Below are 16,709 nucleotides of genomic sequence, written 5' to 3'. Positions count from 1 at the left end.
AATGTGCAGAGTATTAAAAATTGTGCCATTTCTGAGTAGCCTGAATAATTGTAACATGTAGTGACTATGCCAAAGGGGTGAAAATCTAAAACTGTTCATGGGACGTGGGAAAGATCGAAAGAAAAGCAATTAACAAATAGCACTAAAGAGTGGTAGTAAAGCCAAAGACTTTCACTTCATGGCACCATATTGGAAATGAGCTTCCGTGTGTGTGTGTGTGTGAGTTTATGTATGTTGGACTTTCACCGACAGATGACCTTTTAACGCAACCGGCATTCGCTGTGTTCAGCAGGAAGGAAGCATTGGAAACGTATACACCCAAATAACAAACATGTTAGAGAGCAAACACACACACACACACACACACACACACACACACACACACAACATAGGAAACCCACCCCCTACCACCCAAATCCACCCCCACACACACATGACCTCTGTTCCCTAGAACGATGAGTCACTCTGGTGCTGGGAACTCTATGCTTTCCCCATTACTACCGCCGACTGGCTGGCTCACTGTCCTAACACGCAGAGAGAGAGAGAGAGTTTAGTAGGCAACAGAATGGACATGAGAGAAAGGGGTGAAGGAGAAAAAATAAGAGATAAGCTACTGAGAAAAAACAGTCAGTGAAAGAAGAGATGAGAGAGAGAGGACGGGCAGACGGGGGGAGTCGTGTTTAATGTACTTCAGTTGTAGACACAAGGTCACAGTGAAACAGTGGGTTAAACTTCCACTCACAGCACACTCCACACCAGAGGGGGAAACAATCCCGAGAGAGCATAACTATAAGAAAGCCATGATTCTTTAATTACCACTGTCTGACTGACTGTTCAAAAATGCTGCTGGAAACGAGACGAACGCAGACACAGAGGTACTGAATAATGTTAATGTAATCTACTATTTGATGTAAGTAAAGAAATGTCCCGCTAGTCATGAACTTATACAAACAGAACATTAACTGAATGTTATACAATTATTTACAATAGGCAGCAACCTCCGGTTCTGAGAAGTGAAGCCAATGCAGAAGTGCCTTGAACTTGCATTCTTTTAGGGGGCGACTCCTCTGGTTACAAATAGAAGTCTGATTGTATAGAAGTCTATGAGAAAATGACTCTACTTCTCTCTTGATTTATTACCTCAGTACACATTGTAAACATGAGTTTATGGTCTCAATCTCTAGTTTCAAGTCTTCTTCAAGACAGTAAATGATGTGTATCCTTTAGGGCGGGGCTATCTTCTGATTGATAATCGCCACCACATTGTTCGTCTGGGAGTAGTCCGTGTTTTCGTCTTAGAACTTTAAACCTTTCACAGTTTTCAGTTGAAAGTTAGTTGTAACATTTTGGTCCCCTAAAATGATTTTGTCCCGCATTTGGTTGTATTAAGCTCCACCCTCTTGTGTCACTTCTGTTGGCAAAAAAACCAAAGATGGCCGAACTCAAGGCTCGAAATTGTAGTCCACAAACAGGTGGGTGAAGTGGATTCTTAGACCAGATTCTTCTTAAATATAATCTATGGTTCTAAACACTTCACCCACTTTGATGGAGAGATGGTAGACAGGAAGTTATGCAGTTTTTTGTTTCACTGCAGAGTGAACACATATACTGTATACACAAACATATTTTTTAACAAAACCCCTTCTTTTACTGAACAAAAGAAGCCAAAGTTCTCCAACAATCAATTTTGTCTCAGCACAAGCAGCTGTACAAGGTTCCTACCTAAATCTAAAAGTGGCAAAATTGTCAATAAATCAAGAGCTATATGATCGAAGAAGAAGTAAATAAGATTAGGAGTCGGACCAGTTTGTGACAGTTCTCTGTAGTCAAGCTACAGACACAAAGCCGGTTGTAAAAACACAGTGGCAATGAGTCTTCACACCAACAACGGAGACAAAGAAATGAAAAAAACAAACCAAACTAATGAGAGGAAGCAAATCAAAACCAGATGGAAAAATGTAAACAATACAAATAAAAACAAACGAGCAGAAGAAGAAATCCTGCGGATTAACCCCATTGGTACATCTTGTGCCGTTATGTTTTTTAGACACGTCTCATATTTTCACTTTGCCGATTGTGTAAAAGCAGAAAGCAGAATTTGCATCATTTGAGCACAGGGAGTCATTTGCTCCAAGTGATCTGTTCTGTTTAAACCCATACACTTGTCATTTTGGGATTTGTTTTATTTAATTCATTTTAGATTGAGTAATGGAATAGAAATTGAGGAAGGGACGGGGGGTAGAAAAGAAAAAAAAAGAAAAATGGAGGAATACGAAGAAAATCCTTTAATATGTGCTTTTAAATGGGATGAAATGAGCATAAACGCTGGACAGACCAGTAAGGGGTCACAGCTGGATTAACTCAATTAACATCTGGACTAAATGTGTAATGCACACCTTACTTTCAGCATTTATGTGGCGAGCAAAAAAAGAAACCCAAATGCAACACTGTGCACTTGAAACAAAAAAACCCCAAAAAATGGTGTCATACAAGCTAGCATTGGTGGGCTGCCACACATATCATTCCAAACATTAACCGTAAACCCCCAATAAAAACAGAAAAATAAAAAATAAAAAAAACTGTTTAGGGGGCTTGGTTTCCATGTCAAGCTGAATCAAACTCTCTATGACTGGATCAGGCGAAAAAGATCATGCAGTAAAGCAAACAGCCCAAAACACATACAAACACACAGAGTTGAGCTGCAGTGTACACTGCAGGATCTACAGTACACTATTCAGTCCTTTATATGCCAAGCTGAAGCGAATGCTCACAAAGCTCATCTTGCACTGTTCGGACGATAGCAGAGAAGCAGAGAACCTTTCACGTGAACCAATGCAGCAGGATAAGTACATCAAGACTTCCATCGATGGAACAAAAGGCCCCCGCAAGAACAAAATCATCAACAACCTCATTACCGTCAAATCACTTGCTGTGCTAAACAGGTTATAGGATGCTGTAACGAAGTTCCTGTCTGGGATAAGGGAGCGAGACATAAAGAGAGAGAGAGAGAGACAGAAAGACCGAGAGAGAAAGAAAGAGAGAGAGACATAGAGACAGAGAGACATAAAGAGAGAGACATAGAGACGTAGAGAGAGAGAAAGAAAGAGAGAGACACTGTGTGGCTCTGCTGCATGGACCTGGCATCGCAAACAGCCGGGCCACCCGACACCGGTCTGTTTAGCGAGGCAGATAGGGGGGGGGGGGGGTTCACAGTGCACCGCCATGATTTGGTTTCAAAGTTTGTTGATTTCGAGTACACGCTGCATAGATGTATGTACGTGTCCTGTGTGTGCGTGTGCATGTGTGTGTGTGCGTCTCTCTGGAGTGATCCATGAGACCGATTACTGCTCGACATCAAAGGCGGGTTCAGAGGGACGGAGTTTTTTCAGAGATAAAAATCTGTCAAACCAGAAAACAACTCCAAACCATTTCACTTGCTCAGGCATTAGTTGTACTCCATGAATGACAACTTATATCAAATATATAGTGTTGATAGAAAACTTTTTAGAGTCAGGATTTTTTTTTTATGCACGAATTGAAGACGTGCATAAAAACAGGTGAACGGATCCCATGCTTTTGCTATGACCGTCTGGATTGTTAGCTAATGCATTAGCCTAATGTTGACCGGGGTAAAACAAAAGGTTTTAAAAATGTAAACACGCTCCACATGGTCGTCATAAAAGGCTTATCCAACACGGGACACATAGGCATGTTTCCCCTTTACTATTTTGTTAATGTGCCATTTGGGGGAGTTTTTCCTGTTCCGATGTGAGGGTTCCGGGACAAGAGGATGTCAAATGTGTACATATTGTAAAGCCCTCTGAGGCAAATTTGTAATTTGTGATTTTGGGCTATACAAAAATAAATTGAATTTAATTTAATTTGATTTAATAATTTGCTTTATTAACTGTATTTCATTACTTTCTCTGTCAAATATATTGTTATAGGTTTTGGTGGCACCACAGTTTGTACATGTATTATTGACTGGTCCTCTATATTCAAGGTCCCCTCCTCCCCAAAAAAAGGCTACGTTAATAAAGCTGCAAGACATAACCTGTTAATTAATTAAGAACAGGCGGCAACCTCCGGTTCTGACGAGTTAGGTCGACGCGGAAGTGTCTTAAAACTTGCATTCTCTCTATTGGCCATCAGGGGGAGACTCCTCTGGTTGTATTATTATTATTATTATGCTGGTTGTCTATGAGAAAATGACTCTACTTCTCTCTTGATTTATTACCTCAGTAAACATTGTAAACATGAGTTTATGGTCTCAATCTCTGGTTTCAAGTCTTCTTCAATACATCATGATGTTCATTTAGTAAATTATGGTCCATTTGGAGTCAAATAGAGCATAAAGCAGGGTATGCTTTAGGGCGGGCTTACTGTGATTGACAGGTCGCTGCCGCTACCAGAGTCGTATACGTTGTCTCTACGTCACTCCTCCGCATTCCAAATATGGTAACTTCCTCTCACTGATTGGGAAAAATCCAAGATGGCGACGGCCAAATCGCTGAACTCAAGGCTTCACAACGCCAGTCCACAAACTAATGGGTGGCGTCACGATGACTACGTCCACTTCTTATATACAAGCTATGGTTAAGAACAGCCTTATATTCTAAATTGAGTGATGGTCAATTAAGAATTGCGTCCATAGCAAACGAACGGTGGGTGCATGCTGCGTACCTTCATGCTGCAACAATACCTCTTGACTGACGTCTGTTAACAAATCCGATCTAATGTGTTTAACACCATGCATTTGGCATAACAACACAAAGGCTGAGGTCATTCGTCATATCCATCTATCCGTTCTAGATTCATCATTTTCTCTAGTGCCGAGCGGTGTTTTTGAAGTGTGACGTCAACTCTGCCTGCTTGACTCATTGCAACCAACCTTAACACCGGCAATAAAACTGTCTTCAAACGAGCATTCAGTCGAAAATTCCAACAAACTGCAGCTTGCAGACAATGCCATATTTAGCCAACGCCGCTCTACCAAGGTGGATTTGATAGAGAGCTGAGAACTCACACCAAATGTTTAAGCAAGTTATCGGCCCTTTATTAAGGAAATCATTATGACAGTAAAGTTTTTTTATGTATTTATTTTATTAGAAAGGACAGAAAGTACTTAATCTAGCCTCCAAAAAGATCTAACAAAGAACAATGAACTTGAAATATAACTTTTGTTATAAATCTAGAGAATGCACACATTTCTATAAAATGGATCAGAATGGATCCGGTAATGAGTCTATACATGCAACAGTGCATGGACTGGCTAACCAAATAGCACAAGATGGTACACAGGCCCCCTTTACACCTGGTAGTTTGCATTCAGATTTTCCACTTCTTCACCCATCATCGTGGATTCAGATTTTGCCATTCTCTCCCTAAAATAATTGGTCTCCATGTACGTCAGCTCCTCAACGACAAGCTTCCTCCTGAGTCATTCAAAAAGGAGAATTTGGACACTTGTAAGCTTCAGTGTAAACATGCGCTCATCAAAGAAACGTAGCCAGTGTAGCCTTGGCTTCCTGCTCATTTGTTTCGGCCACCTGCCTGCCAGATCAGATATGATCACCATGCTCGATAACACCCATTTATCCTCCTCTAAGACTGCCAACGCGCCATAAAGACAACAAACACAGCAGGGGGGGGCAGCAAGACAGGATAGAGTGAGACAGACAGCCAATAAAATAATGAAGAGGTCGAAACAGGGAGAGGGAGGTTAAGAGTGAACAAGGGAGTAACAAAACTGAAAGAAGAACAGAGGTAGAAGCAGGTTCATACTTATCTCTCATAGACATTCCAACAGAATTATGTCATCAAAGGTACACACACACACACTTTTAGTACCCCAGAGGCATTGTGCTACATCATAACTGACTGTCACATAATTTAAACCGACAAATCTATCAATTATGTATACGAGTAGTCCGGTAAAAATAGTCGCCTTGTTGCAGCAGAAACACTTACACTTTTACCCACAGTGGCGACACTTTCAAACAAAAGGGTGGACTCTAAAAACCTAGACCACCCACCGTTATCTTCCACCCATTTAGCTGAAACTCTTTTGTGAAGGGCTGAATACAAACAGTTAATAGACGTTTTAGTCCGTACCCACCATCTGAACTCCTGTCTCCTCTCCTCTAGATTCTTTCTTTTAGTGCCTGCAGAAAATGACATGTTTGAAGACATTTAAAAATAATTTGTGTCTTTTATGCTTTTCCCACAAGAAGGTTCAATTAACCAGTTCATCTTAAAATTCCATCTCCTCCGTCTAGCTCATTAAAAAAGATCCAGTAATCTATGAATATGCAAATAATGATCATTTCACTTTCCACTCTTTTGCAGATGGATGTGAAAACAAACTCTGCACATTCATCATTCTGCACAGTGAAGCTTAGCCATCCAACTCAAGTATCAATAAGCAAAACAATTTTTTTCGTAGAGGGAGACTTTAATCTTGCCATAACTGCAAAATGGTTATTAAAATGTACAAGCTAGATTAGAGCTGGACAACTAGGACTGGGTATCAGAAAACAGTGATCAACTTATGGCGGTCCGCCCTGGTATCGACAAACTTGTGCCAAATGTCGGTGCTTTATGGTGATTGTGCTATTGCATAGAAGCAGAGAAAAGACCTACCTTCACCTACAAGCGCCATCGGAAACGTTTCAACATGCGACCCAAAGAACTGCCAGTGTATCTCCTATATTCTTGCAATGCTGCAAACATTTCACAACACCATTATTATCTTCTGCTTCTGTGTTTCGCATTGTGCGGTGGAGCCTCTCCACACACACAGGTGAGGTCATGTGGATTTCCAAAAGTGATAAATATTGGGAAAGGTATCTGATGAATGTTTGAAGAAAGTTATGGTTTTAAATTTGAGAACAGAATTTGGTATGGTGGTAGAACGAGTGTTTGATCTTCTGTTTCTTCTGACGGTGCCAACATCTTTTTTACTAAATTAATATCGTCACAGTGACAGACTGTTTACATAATGTACTGTCACTTCAAGAAAACAGAATGTTTACATAGAAAGATATGTTTCATATAGTAGAGAAGTTAGCGGTAGTCATTTATAGAAACATAGTTGGTCCACTAATTAGGCCGCGAGGTTTTCATTCACACAAAGTCTCTCAGTGGTACCGATTTCAAACTGGTATCTGTATCAAACATTTTCAAACCATAACCGACCCCAGGGACAACTCTAAAGAAACACTGACAAAGTATTTTAAAACAAAGAAATAATCATCAAAATGGCACATTATTGGCACATCATTTTGTCTGTACAATGTGAGTTAAAAGGATTAATATATTTTCCAAAACGGCAGTTAACGCATTCAAATGAGTCATTTTTTCCGACCAAGAGTCAGAAACTGAAAAATGTATCATCATATGTGACAAACAAAAGCATCAGGCCGTTTAAGAAGCTGGAATCAGTGAAATTTTGACATTTTTGCAAGAAAAAGTACGTCAACGATTAATCAATAATAGTTGCTGTATATCATATTAACAATTACTTGTTTCAGCTTGTTTTGCTACCCCATTCAAATAATAACACAAATGATATGGTCTGTATATGTCTGCATATTCAAAACTGAGTATTCGCCTCCTGCACAGTGGTGGCAAAGGCCTTTGTAAGATTTGTTTGCTCATACAAGATGCCTACACACACACACACACACACACACACAGTAGAGGTGTGTAATATTAGATGACCATACACAAAAGGCACACACACATGACTCGTACCAGGAAATGTCTCTTTTCGACCACTTATGCCACAATTAAGTATCTGTCTTTGAGTTGACACGGTGTCAAACCTTACAACCTTAAAGCCAGTCTCCTCCCTCTATCAACATTACAGTATCTCTTAAGGCCTCAGTGACAGACTTATCCACGCCGTCTAAGGTTTCACCGTGCTGTAGCCGTCCTGTCTCAAAGCCAGCGCTGCTGATGTCTCTAGAGCCTGAACACACGTGGTTCAGTGTTTCCCAACCTGGCAACAGCTTACAAGCTACCCTTTAGGGATTACTGCTTCCATTACTGTTTCCAACACGGTTTGTCTTTAGTATTGTGGAAGTACTCGTTTTGGCACCAATTAGCACAGATGTGCACTTCACAGAATCCACACATCCGGGAAAAATAGAATAAAAATGGTCCTCACGTGTCCACCTTAACGGAACAAGACTCACTTATGCAACGCCTGTTATGTATTTTGTGCTATATTCAGTCTCTTGCTCTTCTATGCTTCACTTCATTGTAGCGTATAAAACGAAAGTAACATGCCAACATACATGTTATTGTGGTTATATAAATGGAATTGATGGTGCTGTTAGATTGCTGCTAGATCGCCTCATCAATACAGGTGCTTGCTAAAGAGTAACCAGGTTTTCATCACAGCAAAAATGTAGTTTTTTTTAAGCCCTTGCCAATAGATATGGATTGAAACATAATATTTTGTTAGATAAAAACATATTGTACATTTTTCAACAAATTTTGGACTGATGGCTGAGATAATAACAGAGACGAGGAGTACTGAGCTCTGCATGGCTTGCCGTCATATTGTGGGGACTCGCCTTCCTTTTGGGAACTCAATGTGAGGGGAGAAGAGGAGGTGAAAGAAGGACTATTGCACACAATGTTTCTGTAAGTTATTAATAATAACCATCATTTGGATGTTAACGTTATGAATGGAGCTTCGAGCTATTCAGCACAGCCTGAGTAATTACCCATGTAGCCCCAACTCCAGCAGGAAGGCTTTCCGCTCTCGTTAGCGATAATAATGCAAATGCGCCCGTTTGCCTATTCTTTGGATTGTAAACCAAACGAAAGAGAAGAACCATGGAAGGTGAAGGAAGTGATTTGTAAGCTGTGCGATAAACGGGGAATAAAGACGGACACAACACAAATCTCCGCTCCCATCCTGAAACTCACGGTCAAACGGAATACGCAAGCCTGCCACCGACTCCCTCCACAAAGAGCCGTCGGACCAAAACTCCTACCCCGGTTAGCAATCAACCCTCAATCCTCGGGGCTTTTGCAACGTTGGCGAGACTGTATGGGGGCAGCTGATTGATCCGATTGATTGATCACAGCATGCCCATGTGTAAAATAGCGCTTATACACTGTGGCCATGTTGTGGCCACTTATCCCTGCTGCCACCCTAACTGGTTACAGAGACAGAGAGATCTCTTCACTGCTTCAGAGAATGAACCCCACTGGGAGGGCGAAGAGAGCAATAACGCATTAATGAGCCTTTTCAAATAACAAGATGGAGGTTCTGTGTGCTCAGCTGAAGATCTCTGGGTCACAATCAGAACATTTTCAGGTTGCCAGTGACGGTAAATATGAACACCTGCAGGGAGAGGAGTCAACACCGAGCAGCCAAAATGTCGGCACATTTTTTTTTTTTTTTGCCACGGCAGCTTGTAAATCAACCCGGTTTGGAAAGTAACCAATTTCATACCAGCACAGGCTTAATATTCTTCCAAGCTCTAATAATCTCCCCAGCTAGCTGTATTTTCACAGTCAACACTGCGCTGGACAGTCGTCACAGGATATACGGCTAACCTAATAGATGTTGCTTACACTGGCAGGATTGCAGCGATATGTCAAAACGTGCACAGCACATTTTCATACACATGGGGCTGTTCCTTTTTTGGAGATATTGGTATGTTGGTCACAGTCAGTCATACATACAGACCTCACACAAAAAATGGTACATCTTCCCCTGTGACTGATAGTTAAAAATGTTTTAGTTTCGTGAAGTGGAAGCCAGTAGAGTTCCAGGGAAAGGATCATCAATCACATTTGCATGGGAAGGAAGCACATTCTTTAATGTTTATCTTTCCGGGGGAATTTCTGAGTATGCATGCTGTTCTTGCAGAGTAGCCGAGCTTCACAGTGGCTCACCCCAAAGAGTGATAAGCTTACAGTGAAGCCGTCCACATCAGCCAGTCCTCCAGTCATTAGCAAATAGATTTACAAGAGTAGCACAACTCATACAGATAGTGGAGTGGTCTGATCCTTCACTGCCATTGTACTGACCAGAACTATTAAAATACCAATCTTGCAAGTGGCATGAAACTTATCTACCTCCACATTTTTCACGAACTGAAATGTTTGCTAGAGATGATGCCACGGTTGGATAAAGATGGAAACTACTGTCTCTGAGCTTTGAGCTCATCCTGTTTAGAAACGGATCACTTGGGTGAGCGCAGTTTGAAACTTGATACTCCGGCAGCTTCTTCCCTTACGGCTGCTGTGATGGCACCTTAAGTGAAAGACAGGCATGTAAAAAACAAGTCATCAGAAATACGCCATCCCCCACAATGATACTGTCTCCACCTGGGCTAAGCAGTGACAAAGATGATGCCCTCCTTTGTCCTTATTAAGCTGTAGTGCCAAAGACAATATTTATGCAGCCAACGGGTAGAGAAATTGCTGTTATAGGAGTGATATATGAGGAGAAAGGAATGACTCCCCTGCTCGTAGAAATCATAATCATACATCCTTATTGAGCCGTGTTTTGTTTTGTAACACGCTTGCAATAGGGCCCCATCATGCTCCGTTAACAGTTTTGTTTTAAATATTAATGTTACACTCGATCTTTTGGTTGTAAGTCTGTGTATTATGAAAATAAAACAGGAACATAATGTTCAGAACTATGTTTCAATAGTGTATAATCACCTGAGACTAACAACCGTTGTGTTTTCATTAGCTTAATATCTACATAAGGAGCGGGTGGTCTTCACCGAGTCCACCGTGTTGCACTGCCATATTTCTAGTCGCTCAAACGGACAAACAAACCAAAGACTTTCACATTTTTATGTGACCTGAAAGCCCCAAGAGTTCTCTGACACGCTCGTGAAACAACCACTGCGTGACTTCCCTCGCTCCTAAAGCGGTGTCATTACGTCAAGGATGGCCCCTGAGCGAGGCGACCGGCGTCGCCACGGTTTTGCACTCGGCGGCTCACGTTACCGCAGTCTTGGAAAGGGACGAGTGAGCGGAGGGGTATTCAGTTGGTCACTTGGCTAGATGCCACCGAATCCTACACACTGTCCCTTTAAAACATTCGTTTGCTGAATTCATCTTGAATTTCTAGGGTATCCAAGAGTTCTTTAATGGCTTTCGTGGTTATCCATTATAATCTCACATGTTGCCAGAGTCTTCTGGCAAAAATAGTTTTTCTATTTAAAACAGATGCAGCAAACTTCAGATGTTTGGCATCAGTTCACATACATCAAGGAGCGAGTATAGGGTTTCTCTACAGAGCTGCCATTATATTCAACCATCACTCAGCCATCAAAAAGGGAGTTGTCGTGTGGAGCTGGAGCACTGACAGTTGTTGCTTTTTTTCCTTAGATAGAAAAAAAAAAAACTTACAATATTACACTTTCACTATCGCCACACTATCGCTCTCCTTATTGGTCGGTTGATCTCGAAAAGAAGCCGCAGCTCCAACCCACGACGCCAAGCCCTACTTAAGTGGCTCGACCTTGTGGCTTGGATCTGGTTTGAACTGCTGCAGAACGCAGAGAATCGTAGTACAACAAGAAACCAACAAGCCAAAACTCTGGACTGAACGATCGTGCAGAGCTCCTAATAAGTAAGAGTGGGGATATAAGTGCACGAACAGCAGCACCAGAAGAGAAGAAAATACCCCGATCTAGGCCCCTCAGAGTTGGTTTAATATCGAGAGCTGGCTCTCTCCGTCTCACTCACAGGCGCACACCAAGAAACAGCGCGGCCTCAGACCTGGCAAGCAGCGACCGAGTTCTTGGAGCAGCTCCCTCTCTAATTTAATAGTTGATTGCCGTGGGCCCTCTGTGTGTGTGACTAGTGAAATATGAGTGTGGAGAGCACAGTGCGGAGGCTTGGACTGGACTTGTGCTCCGCGTGCGCGTGACCATGGGAGGCAAAAAAGTACTGGACCGTCTTGAGTTCGCCTGTGCGCATGCGTGCAAGTGTGCACGCATTGAGTCTGCGTGAAGGTCTGAGTGTAGCCCATGCGCAATACTTGTGTGTACGGTATGCGTGTGTGTGCATGTGGTTTTTGGCCAGAAGCTTGAGCAGAGACTGCACTGCCAGTGAGAGCTGTCTGCAGGGAATCGGGCGAAGCAAGAGCCAAGCTGAAGAACAGTACCTTTCTCTTGCTAGAATGAGGTGTTTGGACGTGAATTTAACTGAGCTGGGCCCTCGTTAAAAAAATGAACTGGAGTATAGAAGGAGTAAATTGTTGTAGGTCTGTATTCATTAGACCGCAGAAAGGGGGAATTTTGGACTTTGGACAGATGTGGCGAATGTAAGGAGTTTGATGGAACAATGTGGCAGGTGTAGGTCACATCCCCGTCTCTGATTGGTTATTCCTATCCAAGCATTCATTTGATTGATCATGCGATTGCTTGAGGGCAACTCCTAAAAACGACTCACACACTTAACTGGAACTACTGGTAAAACTCTTGATAAGTGCGTTGTGTTCCAGCGAATATGGTTTCTATTCAAATTTATATTCAGTTGGCTCGCTGCAGTCATCTTACAGTAAGTGTTATTCCCTGAGCAACAAGCTTCCCCCTCCACTGCAGTCAACGTGACTACACAAAGCAAAACTTTTTCCTTAAATCCTGAGTTGATACACTTTTTTTTCAAGGATTTTCCTTAAAGCTTTTATCACAAAGCAACAGAGTAAATTTAATTGTACTTATAACCTGGGCGCCAGGATCCTTAGACGAATCAATATCAAGGACACCACGTCATCAAATCCCATCCAGGACTGATCCAAGGATGATGCCAGAGAACTTTTTCAGAAGTTCTCTGTTCAGAAGATTTCCAAAGATGCATGTGTGTATCCTCTGCGCACCTAAAAACACCCACAAAGCCATGCGCACACTGCGTTTTCATGTCCCTCGATTTGGAATCAGGGAAAATACGCTAGTAAACCTGATGTTATTTAACCTCAGCAGTCCACCAACATGTTTTTCAATGGAGTCTGGTGGCTTTGAGGAGATCATATTAACTGTGTGTTTTGTACATTAACACATTATAATAAACTGGAAAGATCCCTGTTCATTTATTTATGAGTAGGCCTACCTGATTTAAGGAATGCAAAATCAATAGTCCTACTAGCTAACAAACGGAAATGCCCTAAATCGATCTAAATAAAGTTAAGATCTGAGCACCTTGGATATTTCTAAATAATCTTTTTACAGGTTTTTTGGTCACAGTGTTTATAAAGCAAAAAATACACTCCGTTTGTTTCCTTTTATAGACACAGAAGGCCTGGGAACCCATTGGTTACCATCCCAGAGGCAAACAGCAAGGTGCTTCCTTTTTCTCACTCTGTGTACATTTACTTTCAGAGCGGTTAAGTGGCCGAGAGAGAGTGGACGAGCCGATCTTCTGCTGCACAGCTTTTGAAGCCAGGATTTGACAAGCTTTAAACCAGGAAGCATCCTCCTTGCTCAGGCCACCCAGTCTGCGAAGTGAAATCCATGAATGGCAAACCCTGTTGCGATGGACAAGAGATACTACATGGGAGCGGCCAGGTGTTTGGCTCCACAGAGCACACAGGGACTCTGGCTAGGACCAAACCACAATCAGCCCTCTCTGCGAGGACTCTTAGCCGAGTTAAATTAGCTGAATTGATTTCAAAACAAAGAAATAAACAGTGATGGAGAAAACCTGGGACACATTAACAATCTGGAGGCTGGCTGAAGCAATTCTGTCTGTTTTACTGCTGTTTTTACTGCAACCAACAGTGACGAGCCACTTGCAGACAAAAGCTGGATAGTCAAAATTGATTGGGCCAATCCGTCAAACAGTCAAATGTGCTGAGGACAACTTTATCCCCCCGAAAGAACGCAACAACACCCTTACCTTCCAACTAGTGGTTGTGACTCATCTGTACTGATCAAACCAATAACACGTTGAGCAACTTCTGAGCTTAACACAACGGACTAAAATCCTTCATCAATCCAGAAATCCCATTTAAAGCAGCAAGGAGTGAGACCGTTGGCTAAGCCCTGATCACAGCTGTCGAAGCAACCATGGAGCCCACACTGTCACTAACTGCACTTCCAGGACGTGAGACTGGTTCAGCAGTGAAAACAGTTTCAAAAGATAAAGACGGAAGCTGAAAGCCTACAGGTCACGCTGTGAAAAGTGAACCAATCAGCTGGTGATCGAGACAGAAGACAATGAAATTAAGGAATACCGTTCCTTTGAAGCCTGTTAACGAGTATCACTATTACACAACGTTTGACAAGCTAGAAATCCACAAAACCAGCCTGAAAATGAACAGTTGCATGAGAGTCTATGGAGCCGAGCAGGATAGTTGTCGAACCCTAATTAGAGCTGGCCGATGCTACACCACAATTGGCCAGGCAGCATTCCAGGGGCGGGTCAATTCCCTGACAATAATATTTTAAGTATTTGCTGGAAGTATAAATAAGAAAAGAAAAAAAAAAAATCGCTTTTATATTTACTACATCTTATTTGTGTTCCACATGAATGAGTGCAGCTTGATACTTAGAACACCCACACACACACACCCTACTGGATAAACACAATCTCAGCTTGGCTTTCATTCATAAGTACACTCAATACATCTGAAATCCACTGATTCATATTTAGTGTTTCCATCAAGTAAAAAAACAAAAGAAAAACCAACCGCTAACCAAATGATGACTCAAAACGAAAAAAACAAGTTTCAACGCATGGATGAATGAGAATCTCTCTTCTGTGCTCCGTACGGCACAACATGTTTTTGAAGGCATCACAGACCGGCCTGGTTGTGATAAACATAACGTCCCATCATGGGCAAGGTTCAAAGTCGGCCACCGGTACACGATGTGCAATGTGACGCGGTGATGCAAGGGCAGACATCCCGCGTTTGAAATCTCCACTCGACCTCGACTTTCTCGGTGGCTTCGAGAGCCGCGTCCTCCCTCCGTCACGCGAACTCTGACCCACATTTGGCTCCAAATTAAATGGTGGGACGTTTGAAGAAAGAGCAACACGCTGGGTTATTTTTGAGGGAACCCAGCTCGCAGCCTCCACTGCCACCTACCCCCCCCCCCCCCCCCCCCCCCCCCAGGCTTTGTCTTTCTGCTCGGTCTGTTTGCATTCCCGTTGAGCTCTATTTAAAGGCTCGATCACTCCACTGGCTGCAGGAATGCACATCTGCAGCGAGACCCCGTCCCGCTGTCTCCGTCTGTCTGTCTGTGTGTGTGTGTGTCTGTGTGTGTGTGTCTGTGTGTACAGTATTTGTTTCTAATAGCGGACTCGGAGCATTAACTGTTGCTGCTGAGCCACCGGAACTATAATTGTGCAAATAAATATACAAAAGGGAGAAAGCAGGATGATGCAGAATGTTGTTTATCACATTAACAAGTGCCTTTGGATGACTCAACGATGTCGGCGCTTTACATCTGCACACTGCCTGTTCCTGAGCTGGTGTCTGAGAGGCAGAAGCAAAACAAGTCGATGCATCAGCAGTGCCTTTGATGCTCTGATCTTACTTTCCCTACGGAGAGACAAACGTGCAGTGTTGCATGCACATAAACACACGCAACTCACAGACCACACTTGCCACTAAGCCATGAGTCTTTAATCATTCAAATTCTAACACTGTACTATGTTTTAAGTACAGCCAAATCCCTTCAATACTATCTCACACTTGGCTTGTTTGCTGCTACTTTCTTACTACAGCTTTCACAAAAACAATATGGAAAGATATTTTCACCCCTATAACACAGCTGTTTAATCAACACAAAAAGAAAACAGATCAGTTTAATTAACAATACAGGATAATAAAAATAAATAACTAAATGGCATTCATTTTGTTTGGAGGTATTGTATTATAAAGCATCAAATAATAATAAAAAACATGTAATACAACAAGTGTCCCACTAGCTGAAGAGGGACCGACATGCACTGTGAATAACATAGAGGAGATTCCCCTCCTGTCCCGTGTAGCGAGGCGGATAAACTTTTCGCCCCCCCCCTCCACGCCCGACACGCGCAGCCTCCGAGCCGCTAATTCCCCCACTGGGGGCCCAGTTATAAACAGCCAAACTTACCTTGGAAAATGTCCCCGAGTCAAACAGGCATTATTATTATGTTGTCGCCTTCCATAGTTGGGACTTTCGTCGAGTTGTTCTTCAGCTCCCCCGGACGGACTAGCGGGGCACGAGAGCAACGTAGTCGGACAAGGAGGAGGAGGGGAGGAAGGAGGCCAGACAGAGTCAGCCGCCACCTGGTTGGAAGAGCCGGCTGTCAATCACCTGGTTTAGTGGGCGGGTCCCTAACTGTCAGGGGATTATGGGCGGCTGAGCTATCAGCACTGATCCCAGGTCTGAGGTTTTAAGGAATGTGGCATGGAAAGAACAGGATACGGGTCTCCTGCAGCAGGATTATGATGGTTTATGTTTGCATCACTTTTCATTAGATGTTTTAATGCGATACTGCAGTGGGTTTACCTAAAAGTGGCAGCACTAACTATTAGCCTACTTGATTATTACTTCTTTTTTTAATATCATATTTTATTAAATGTATCATTTATTTTTATTCATGAATGCAACATTGTTTCATTTGGATCAGTTAATTTTTTCATTTTACTATATGCAATCTATTTTTTGCTTTATTTTAAGGAGAGGGGAGGGGGAAAGTGTCAAAATAAATAAGATCATAATTATTTTTAA

At 42.4% G+C, this 16,709-nt stretch overlaps 1 protein-coding gene across 1 annotated transcript in view; it reads right to left on the bottom strand.

Annotated features, from left to right (window-relative positions):
• The window catches only part of il11ra (interleukin 11 receptor subunit alpha), a 48,505-nt gene extending 32,298 nt beyond the window's left edge, over positions 1–16,207 (bottom strand). Inside the window, exon 1 of the mRNA XM_076079887.1 lies at positions 16,089–16,207. The gene's annotated coding sequence lies outside the window, so the exon portion shown is untranslated. The remainder of the gene's footprint in view (positions 1–16,088) is intronic.
• Positions 16,208–16,709: the final 502 nt, after the last annotated feature.

The sequence above is a fragment of the Anarhichas minor genome, unplaced genomic scaffold (genome assembly GCF_050575085.1).
Source record: "Anarhichas minor isolate MPS153535 unplaced genomic scaffold, ASM5057508v1 ptg000073l, whole genome shotgun sequence".
In the NCBI taxonomy this organism is placed as follows: Eukaryota; Metazoa; Chordata; class Actinopteri; order Perciformes; family Anarhichadidae; genus Anarhichas; species Anarhichas minor.
Note: the sequence above shows the minus strand (reverse complement) of the source record. Positions and strands in the feature narration are given on the sequence as shown.